We start from the raw sequence: 11,676 nt of genomic DNA, 5'->3' as shown, positions 1-11,676 counted from the left end.
TCAACATCACCATCATCAACATCAACATCACCATCAGCAACATCATCATCACCATCATCAACTTCACCATCATTATCATCAACATCACCATCATCAACATCACCATCATCAACATCAACATCACCATCAGCAACATCATCATCACCATCATCAACTTCACCATCATTATCATCAACATCACCATCATCAACATCACCATCATCAACATCATCATCACCATCATCAACATCACCATCATCAACATCACCATCATCATCATCATCACCATTATCAACATCACCATCATCAACATCACCATCATCAACATCAACATCACCATCATCAACATCATCATCACCATCATCAACATCATCATCACCATCATCAACATCACCATCATCAACATCACCATCATCAACATCATCATCACCATCATCAACATCACCATCATCAACATCACCATCATCAACATCATCATCACCATCATCAACATCACCATCATCAACATCACCATCATCATCATCATCACCATTATCAACATCACCATCATCAACATCACCATCATCAACATCAACATCACCATCATCAACATCATCATCACCATCATCAACATCATCATCATCAAAATCATCATCACCATCATCAACATCACCATCATCAACATCATCATCACCATCATCATCACCATCATCAACATCACCATCATCAACATCATCATCACCATCATCAACATCACCATCATCATCACCATCATCAACATCATCATCACCATCATCAACATCATCAACATCATCATCACCATCATCAACATCACCATCATCAACATCATCATCACCATCATCAACATCATCATCACCATCATCAACATCACCATCATCAACATCACCATCATCAACATCATCATCACCATCATCAACATCACCATCATCAACATCACCATCATCATCATCATCACCATTATCAACATCACCATCATCAACATCACCATCACCATAATCATCACCATCATCAACATCATCATCACCATCATCAACATCATCATCACCATCATCAACATCACCATCATCAACATCACCATCATCAACATCAACATCACCATCATCAACATCAACATCACCATCATCAACATCATCATCACCATCATCAACATCATCATCACCATCATCAACATCACCATCATCAACATCACCATCATCAACATCATCATCACCATCATCAACATCACCATCATCAACATCACCATCATCATCATCATCACCATTATCAACATCACCATCATCAACATCACCATCATCAACATCAACATCACCATCATCAACATCATCATCACCATCATCAACATCATCATCATCAAAATCATCATCACCATCATCAACATCACCATCATCAACATCATCATCACCATCATCATCACCATCATCAACATCACCATCATCAACATCATCATCACCATCATCAACATCACCATCATCATCACCATCATCAACATCATCATCACCATCATCAACATCATCAACATCATCATCACCATCATCAACATCACCATCATCAACATCATCATCACCATCATCAACATCATCATCACCATCATCATCACCATTATCATCATCAACATCACCATCATCAACATCATCATCACCATCATCAACATCACCATCATCAACATCATCATCACCATCATCAACATCATCATCACCATCATCAACATCACCATTATCATCATCAACATCACCATCATCAACATCATCATCACCATCATCAACATCACCATCATCAACATCACCATCATCAACATCAACATCATCAACATCAACATCACCATCATCAACATCACCATTATCATCATCATCACCACCATCATCCTCATCATCCAGCCTCATTAGACTGTTGGTTGGTATGCCTGGTGTGAGGAAAATTGCTCAGAACAGGATACAGAGACACCTGGGTACAAGCCCTTGCTTAAGCAAAGTTTCTGCATCTTCCACAGCCTCAATCCTTTCTTCCTAAGGTGAGGGGATTGGGTCTGACAGTTGGGGCAAAAGGTGTACCCTGTGGCCAAAGATTAGATCCTTTTCTCGTCCTTCTAGCTTTCCAACCAAATTCTTCAAACTTTGGCTTCCAGGACAGATGTTACTTTTTTTTTTTTTTTTTTTCCAGGATGTCACCAGCATCTGGCCCTACCCTCAGCTAAAAGCAGTCAGGTTGATCTGAACAAAAAAAAGGTTTGGTGAAGTGTCTACCAACAGACTAATGGATAAAGAAGATGTAGTATGTGTGTGTGTGTGTGTGTGTGTGTGTGTGTGTGTGTGTGTGTGTGTGTGTGATGGAATATTACTCAGCCATAAAAAAGAACGAAATATTGTTATTTGTAGCAGCATAGATGGACCTAGAGATTGTCATACTGAGTGAAGTGGGTCAGACAGAGAAAGACAAGTATCATATGGTATCACTTATACGTGGGCTCTAAATAATGATACAAATGAATTTATTTACAGAACAGAAACAGACTCACAGACATAGAAAACAAACCTACAGTTACCAAAGGGGAGAGGAGAGGGAGAGATAGATTAGGAGTTTAGGATTAACATATAAACACTACTATATATAAAATAGATAATCAACTAGGACCTACTGTATAGCACAGGGAACTATATTCAATATCTTGTAATAACCTAAAATGCAAAAGAATCTGAAAAAATGTATGTATAACTGAATCACTTTGCTGTACACCTGAAACTAACACAATATTGTAAATCAACTATACTTCAGTAAAAAAAAGAAAGAAAAAGTGTTGGAGCAATGCCAGAGAAGAAAGAAATCCAAGCCCACAGATTTTCAGGTTGAATTTCTTATAACTGTAACAGGGTTGTAGCCACCCATCTCCTGAGTAAAACAGGAGACAGACTTTAGGAGAAGAAAGAAGGAGAGGAGGGATGAAAGGGGAAGGGAGAGCAGGAAAGGGAGAAAGGATGAGGGAGGGGGCGGCAGGAAGAGGCCACCAAGGCAAGACATCTCAAGAAACAACACCCCTTGTTATTTTCACTCACTGAAAAATCAAACTGTGTTGTGGCCAATTATATCTCAATAAAGCTGGAGGAAAAAAAAAAAAAAAACCTGGCTGTGTGCCTGGAGAGCAGTTGTGTGTATTTGTTGTCTACGTGTGTGTGAGTGTGCATATATGTGTCTGCCTTTGAGACCGTGTGTATGCTTGAGTATGCATGTGTATGTGCACGGACACATTTGAATGTGTGTCTGTGAGTCCATGTCTCCACATGCCTAGACAGCGCCGGGCACACGTTAACTGCTCTCTGGCTCTGATCATTGAACAAATATGCACGAGAGGACATGTGTGACTCCTTGAGTGGCTCTGATAGCCAGGCACACGTGTGGCTGCGTGTACGTTCCTGTATGTCCTTCTGAACGTGCCTGTTCGTGCCTGTGATGGAGGTGAGGCAGGGATGCATATTGGTGTCTGGATGTGTGTTGTAGCCGTGTGTCTGCACGCATAAGTGTGTGGGTGCCTTTGAAGGGTGAGTGTGTGTTTCAGTGTGTGCGGCTGCAGGACTGAGTGACAGGGAGTGTGTGCTTGTGTGCAGTCGTGAGCTTGTCTGCAAGGGTGGTGCCCGAGCAAGCGTCTTGGTGTATGGCTGTGCGCGCATGTGCATGCGTGTGTGCTCTGAGGGAGTGTGCACCTAGGCACCCACATGTACAGGGACCCTGGTAGCCCTGGGCTTGATTCCCCCCCCGCCCCAGTCAGGAAATGCCTGTGGTTTGTACCATCAGTCTGTTCCCTTTTCATTTCAATGGGGGCTCAGGGTAGCCTCTTAGCAGCTCTCATTCACCTGCCTATTTGGACTTTCTTTGTGGGAACCAGAAGGGCTGAGCTTGCAAGAGCTCCACTGAGGCTGGTTGACACCCTGATGCTGAGGATCTGGAGGAAACACCATGGCTCTTGCCCCAAGGAGGGAGCCCCTGTTGTGCCCCATCCCGTGGTGCTCCCAGATCCCCCTGCTGACCAGTCCCTCCCCCCACCAGGGGAGTCTCAGCATCCGGAGCAGGATTGAACAGGGCAAGAGATTTGGAGGCAGACAACCTGAGTTCAAGTTCAGCTTCCACCCTTGGCTGAACTGGGAGGCTTTGGACAAGTCGCTGAAAGTCTCCAAGCTTCCATTTCCTTGGTGGTACAATGGGACACCTGACATCAAGGTTGACCCCTTCTGGTCCCAGTGACCATGAATATGTAGAGTGGAGGCTTCCGGAGCCCGCCCAGATCTCCATCACACCCTCTGGTGCACCTGTCCCCAGCCTCTGTGAGTACTGGCTTCTAAAGTCTCAGCTGCCCTTTTCTTGTCCTCGGCCAAATGCTAGCTGCTTGCCTGGGAGGTCACATGCCCCTCAGAGCACCCAGCACCCAATGACTCCTGACTCCTATGAGCTATAGAAACTTAGTCTCCTTGTCTCAAGATGCAGCCAGCTCCATGATACAATTCACTCTCTAGAGGTCCCCAAAGGGAACAGGTTAAGATAATCACCAGTCAAGACCATACTCTTCCATCACTTTCTTTCTCTGCCCGACCTGTGTCCTTCAACCCCCTTTTCCTGAGAACATGCCCCTAATAAATCACTTTCACAAGAAGCCCTTCCCAGGCTCTGCTTCTAGGAAACCTAGCTGAGGACAGTATGAAAGCGTTTTTACACACAATCACCCCAATGTTTGGGGCGTGCTTAGTATCATCCTATTTTTAAGATAAGAAAATGAAAGTTGATGGAAGAAAAAATGAAATAATGGAGGGGAAAAGCGCTTAGAGTGACATCCACAAATGTCTCTTGAGCCGGTTGCCAACGCGGGCCTCTCAGACAACAGCCAGTGTGCTGCTCCATCGCGGGTTCCCCAGCCCTCAAGTTTCTTGGGATCAAAGGGGACCTGAAAGCTCATGTGGGACATGCATATCATGCTTGACTCCTCTCTACACAAATGTTCTCTCCAGGCAAACGGCCAGTTTTATTTGAATGCTCCTGATGTTGGGGAGCTCACTCCCTCCAAAGAAGCATCTTCTGCTTTTAGAGGGTGCAACTATTCATCTCCTTTCCTTCATTCAGCAAACATTCGTTTAAAAAAAATCATTTATTTGGTTGCGCCGGGTCTTAGTTGCAGCAGGCTAGTTGTGGCACATGGACTCCTTAGTTGCGGCAGGCAGGCTCCTTAGTTGCAGCTCACTGGCTCCTTAGTTGTGGCATGCGAACTCTTAGTTGTGGCATGCATGTAGGATCTAGTTCCCTGACCAGGGGCCAAACCCGGGCCCCCTGCATTGGGAGCATGGAGTCTTAACCACTGCTACACCAAGGAAGTCTCTCAGCAAATATTCTTTAAGCACCTACTGTGTGCCGGGCACTATGCAAAGCACCGAGGATGCAGTGATGAGCTAAAGCCAGCTCCGTTCCTGTCCTCATGGAGCTTATGGACTGGCGGGAGAGAAAACCAAGGAGAAACAACTGCAGGGATAAACACTGCAACCCTACAAGGTGTGGGAACAGAGGTACAGGCTGTGAGAGAGGGTCCGGGGTGCCCTTGAGGGCTTCACAGTGGGAAAATCCAGATGTGCTATGGGAGGACAGGGAATGCTTTCCTGAGGATGTGATGACCCAGCTGGTTTCTGAAGGATGAGTAGAAAGTAACAAGGGGATGAGAGAAGGAACAGTGTTAAAGAAGGAGGGAGCAGCACAGGCAAAGGCCAGTGGTGGGCAGGAAAGGAGAATGGCACACAAGTGGCCTGGAAGGGAGACAGTGAGGTGGGTCGGAAGGTGGGGGTGGGGTGTGGCCCTGAGAGCAGAGGAGGCCTGAGGGTTTTAGGCAGGGCCCTCATTCAGATCATCAGTCTCATCTTCCAGTTCTTCTCATGACAAAATGACTCCTTTCCACCTGGTTGAGACATCCCCTCTACCACCGGGATTCCTCCACCTGCTCCGGCAGGCCCGTTGCAGGCTCTCCTCACTGCCGCTGCGTGACTCAGAGCACAGGCATCTCGAGATCTCAGAGAGACACACCTAGAAATGACTGTTGCCGCCATTCGCTGCATCAAAAGCCAAGGTCTCTTCAACAGCCTGAAGGAGACCAGGGTGATGCGGGGCCTGGGAACACAAAAGCAAGTTTCCGGAAGTCAGAAGAGCCCGCCTGAGAAGCCGGGGGTTCTCCTCTTGGGCGCCCTGTCTGTCTCTCCATGACCCACCTCCCATGTGAAAACAGACACACGGAAGGCCTGGGTTTTCACTGACCCACCACGTGGCCTGCCCTGGCCGCCTCTGGGGGGAGGAGGACACGGCTGCTGAGGCGACGGGGGAAGGAGGCCCACTGGAGGCGAATGGAACCAGGAAGCCCCCCACATCAGCTCTACCTGGTCGGCTTTCTCCCACTGCCTGGGTGTAAAACACAGACTCCTGGGCTTCTCTGGTGGCGCGGTGGTTGAGAGTCTGCCTGCCGATGCAGGGGACGCGGGTTCGTGCCCCGGTCCGGGAAGATCCCACGTGCTGCGGAGCGGCTGGGCCCGTGAGCCGTGGCCACTGAGCCTGCGCGTCCGGAGCCTGTGCTCCGCAACCAGAGAGGCCACAAGAGTGAGAGGCCTGCGTACCGCAAAAAAAAAAAGACTTGGCAAAAATAATTTGAAAATCATAAACTCACTCTAAAATGGAAACAGACCCTCCCCAAATGCATGCAATATACCAGACAAAGAAAGAAAGAACAAACAAAAACTCTAAGAGTAAAGGTAAAGGAAAGCCAATCTGCATGGTTTTATCATTTAAGATCTTTTACAACCTAGTTTTAGATTTATAGAAAATTTTCATTTATTTTTACCATCTCATTTTCAACTTTCACAGCAAATTCTCAACTCACTTCTTGTGGCTTAACAACTTTTTTCCTTCTGATTTCTGGGAAATGTCACATAAGGGTTTACGTAAAGATTATATTTTCTTAGTAAGACAATGTAATAATTTTAATTGGGGAGATGGGCATTTTTTAAAGTATAAATCTATCTATAATCTTTGACTCTCTCAAAGTTTATTTCTAATTAGGTTCCTAGCAGAGTAATTCCATTTGTCTCAAGCAAAATTTCGATAAAATTCTATCGTACCAAAAAAAAAAAAAGAAAAGAAAAGGGGGAACGGAGGTAGTGAATGGAATTAGAGTTGCTAATCAGCTGACCTTAAAAATAAAGTGTAAAAATTCTGGACTGTCTGGGTGAGCCCAAGACAAGAATATTTAAAAGTGGAAGACAGCGTCAGAAGAGCAGCTGAGGAGGAAGCAGAGATTGGGGTGATGAGATGCAAGGATTCAAACCCTCATCTCTGATCTGAGGGTGGAAAGAGGCCACAAGTCAAGGGATGTCGGCAGCCTCTGGAACTGGAAAAGACAAGGAAACAGAGTGTCCCCTAGAGCTTCTGGAAAGCAGCCGACGCCTTGATCTTAACCCAGTGAGACCTGCATCACACATTGGACATCAGGACCATAGGCTAATAGATGTGTGTGTTTTAAGCCAGTAAGTGTTTGGTAATTGTTTCAGCAGCAGTAGAAAACAAACCCACAAGAGCCCTGATAACACTGGTGCAGTGCCCAGCCCAGCTTGGCTGTAGGAATACACCTCTCCAGCCCAGGCCGGGGAAGGATTGGTGAAAGAAGCCTCTGGTTTTGAAGAGTCACTGCTCTAGGGGCCCCGAATGGACATAGGCCTGTCCCAGGAGTACTTGCATCCTATAAGGGCAATGTCCACACCGGTTAATCCTGGTAGGTACTGTTCACGGCATTGCCCTGAAGATTTCAGAGACACGGTGGTGAAGAAGCGAGGGCCCCAGCTTTTGAAGAGCTTCTAGGCAGGAGGAGAAAGAGATGTGAACAAGCCGGGAATCAAACCCCATTAACACCCAGAACAATGAAGTCCTAATGGCAGAATAGCAGGCAGTGGAGCTGAATGCATGAGAGACCTCCCTGGTTTCGTCATCAACCACGTGGCCTCCTTGGGACAGGACCATCCCTGGGCAGCTGGGCTTCCCTTCCCGGGGCTTCGATTCCCCACATGTAGGGTGGGCTCCTCCCTCTTCCAGTCCTCTTCCTTCTGCCTGGAGACACAGGAGACAGATGTGACAGTCCCAACAGTTATTCATCCACAAATGTCTCTAAGCACTTATAATGTGCTGACCCCCAGTCGGAGTTGTCACATACACATTTTCTTTTTTTTTTCTTTTTTCTTGTAAAGCTAATTAGCCAGTTTTATTCTTTTATTTTCCCCCTAAATATCTATTTATTTATTTATTTATCTGGTTGCCCCGGGTCTTAGTTGTGGCATGCAAGCTCTTAGTTGCGGCATGTGACCTCTTAGTTGCGGCACGCGTGTGGGATCTAGTTCCCTGACCAAGGATCGAACCCAGGCCCCCTGCGTTGGGAGTGCGGAGTCTTAACCACTGTGTCACCAGTGAAGTCCCACACACATAGTTTTCAACGATCCCTCAAAACACCTTAAAGGAGTTAAGTGAAATAAGCTAGATGCAGAGGACAAATATTGTATGATTCTACTTATATAAAGTACCCAGAGGAGTCAAATTCACAGAGGGAGAAAGTAGAATGGTGGTTACCAGGCGGTGACAGGAAGGGGGAATGAGAATTATTATTTAATGGGTACAGAGTTTGGGATGATGAAAAAGTTCCAGAGACAGAGGATGGAGATGGTTGTACAACAGTGTGAATGTACTAATGTCAATGAATTGTACACTTAAAAATGGCTAAAATGAAAAAAAAAAGGCTAAAATGGTAAATTAGTGTTACATATATTTTACCACAATACAAGAATTTAAATACCCGAAGCAGAGACGATTCACCCCATTTTACAGATGAGGAAACTGAGGCTCAAAGAGATTGATTGACTTGCCCAGTATCACACAGCTAGAGAATTGCAGAGTTGGGATTTGAACCCAGGTCTGACTCTAAATCCAGGGTCCTTTTCTCCTAATATCTTCCCTCTGTTCTTTCCAAAGGTCCTTCTACTCTGAGGTAGACCCTGCACTAGGAACAGTGAAGAGGGTGGTAGAGAAATGAGGCGGAGGTGGTCTCAGAGGAGCATTTCTGAGGAAATGAGGAAAAGGCACTTACCTTTGCAGGTCAAAAAGAGGAGGCTGGCCTCTGGCCGTATCATCCCGACGCCCCACAACTTGGCTACTTCCCCGAGCTTCCCTTGATAATCCTTGCTTTCCGTGCCAACAGTGGAAGCAGGTGGCCTGGGAGACCAGTGAACCAGGGAGAAGCTGTGGACACTCCTGTGCTCTCTGCTGCAATGGTAACGAGAGAGCAGTCAGGCAATCCTGCCACCCAGAGGGAGGGATCTGGATGGAGGGTACCCGGCATTACACAGCAAACCTGCAGAGGTTTTCAGAATTAGCACCCTCCCACCAACCAACTCTGGGCTGGGCTGTCACCCTCCATCAAAGTAGGATGTCCCAGAGTCAGAGGCTGGCACAGACAGACCATGTTGGATAGACAGGTTCTGACCCTGACCCAGAAGAGCCCAGAAAATAGAGGGACAGATGGCCGGAGAACTGATCTGATGACGGTAAGCAAAGTAGAAGACCAGGGGTCATCAGTGCTGGAAAGGGACAGAAAAAGCCATTGGACTGGTTATCTATTGTTGCTTAAAAATTATCCCAACATTTAGTGGCTTAAAAAAAATGACAAACATTAATTATCTCACAGTTTCTAGACTCAGAAAGCCAGGAGCAGCTTAACTGGTGCCTCTGGCTCAGATCTCTCTGGAGGCTGGAATCGAGGTGTTGGCTGGGGCTGCCATCCCTACTGGGAGAGTGATGGAAGCCACGGGTGTTTTGAAATCTAATCTCAGATGAACATCCATCACTTTTTCCATATTCTGGTCACTAGAAGCGAGCTCCTAGGTGCAGTTCACACTCAGAGGGAGGATTACATGAGGAAATGGATACTAGAGGTGGGAATTCTTGGGGGTCATCTTAAAGGCTGTCTGCTACAGCCATCTAATCATTGCTGCTGACATAGTTCTTCGGGATGGTGCTGAGACGGGGTGTAAAGAGGGCAATGGGCTCAGCTTGCTGGGGGCAGCCATCTTGGAAGGGGACAGGGCAGACCCGAGTGAGAGACGGGTGGCTGCAGAGGGGTGACGCTTGGGTGGACAGCAGTTCCCCCACTGAAACGCTTCCCTGGCACCCGCCGGGGCTCCTGCCATCTTACATCTTCATTGTATAGAGAAGGCAACTGACATGTCCAAGCTTGTTGGTGACAGGGTCAGGGAGAACCCAGAGCTCAGGGCCCTTGACCCACGTCTGGCTGGGACCTACAGAACAGCTCATACCTAAGTTGTCCTGTCCTGTGGACGGGAGCTAACACAGGCACCTGGAACATCCCCACCTCTGCTCCCTGAAGCTTCTGACATGGGCATGTTGGCCTGAGCGATCTCTCAATCCAACCTCCTGCCTTCAGCTATTGGGACTGGCTCCCAGACATGGGGACAATATTAGAAATTGAGACAGTTTTGGACAAGCCCACTCCTAAGAGTTGTGGAGCTGGGCCAGGAATACCAGTGAAGGTCCCCAGCCCTCGCCCCTGCCCCTCTCCCTACCTATGACCCCATCCCTACCACGACACGGGCCTTGCCTACCTGCACGGGCAGTCTCAGTTGGTCTCAGCCGTGTCCACACCTGCTGCCTGCACAGCCACCACGGGCCGAGGCCTGTGCACGCTGGCACGTGGGCTAGTGTCTTCTGCTCTCAGGGGGACCACTGGGCAGAGAATTCCAGGGTTCCAGGTACCCAGGATATGGTTCCAAGAAAAGGACGATGCAAGCTCTGAGAGGGTGAGTCCTCTTGGCTTCAGAGACTCCTCACCCCACAGAGAGGGCACAGCTGGAGGAAGACCAGCACACAGTATGGACTCTGCCCCGGGTCTAAGAGCACCTCCCTGAAGGTCATTTAGCAGTCCCCCCTCCTTGGCCCTTCCTCACCGCTCTCTTCCTTTCCACCACCATGGTTTCCAAGTTTCAAGCTGGGTTCACATTTTCACCTTGCACAGCGTCCCCAGCCAGCCCTGTGGCCCGCTTCCTGCCAGCTCTGCCAGCCAGAGCTATGGTTCCTCAATTTCCTGCATTTGCACAAGTGAGCAAAAGGGCATCCGCATACCCACGTGACACTGAATTGATGAAAAGGACTGGCAAAAGTAGAAGTTCTAGAACAAGTTGGACATTCAAGCTTTGTTTCTGTGCCACTGTCGACATCAATGCCCAAGTGGAAAGAATTCTGTGTCTGAAACAATTCTTTAAAACCGTTACTACCAAAAAAACCACCAAACATGAAAGTACCAAAAAAAAAGTTTAATAATACATTTACTAATTTTTGTGTAATTCTGCATATATCCTTTGTTTTTGTTTTTTTTCTAATTTGTATTGCAAATGTTACACAGACGAAAACATACGTCACATTATGAAGTCATGAAGCATTGCAACGAAGCAAACGTCTGTCCTTCAACCACGTGCATTAGACCCTAGAAGCTGCTGATACTGTCGGTGCCACCTGTGTGCTCCCCCATCCCAGCCCCCGCTTCCTCCCCACCCCCCTGTAACCACTACCTAAAGTTGTGTTTCTGATACCTTTGCTTTTCAAAAATAGCTTTCCCATAGATGTGTCCATCCCTAA

The 11,676-nt window shown here is 47.2% G+C and overlaps 1 long non-coding RNA gene across 1 annotated transcript; it reads right to left on the bottom strand.

Annotated features, from left to right (window-relative positions):
* Positions 1-7,506: 7,506 nt before the first annotated feature.
* On the bottom strand, positions 7,507-11,090 carry LOC116755791. Its single transcript, XR_004350465.1, has 3 exons — positions 10,647-11,090; positions 9,116-9,291; positions 7,507-8,088 (listed from the first exon to the last, which is right to left on the bottom strand). It is a non-coding gene; the product is annotated as an uncharacterized LOC116755791 (long non-coding RNA).
* Between the last annotated feature and the right edge of the window lie 586 nt (positions 11,091-11,676).

Source organism: Phocoena sinus, chromosome 6, assembly GCF_008692025.1.
Source record: "Phocoena sinus isolate mPhoSin1 chromosome 6, mPhoSin1.pri, whole genome shotgun sequence".
NCBI classification, from domain to species: domain Eukaryota; kingdom Metazoa; phylum Chordata; class Mammalia; order Artiodactyla; family Phocoenidae; genus Phocoena; species Phocoena sinus.
Note: the sequence above shows the minus strand (reverse complement) of the source record. Positions and strands in the feature narration are given on the sequence as shown.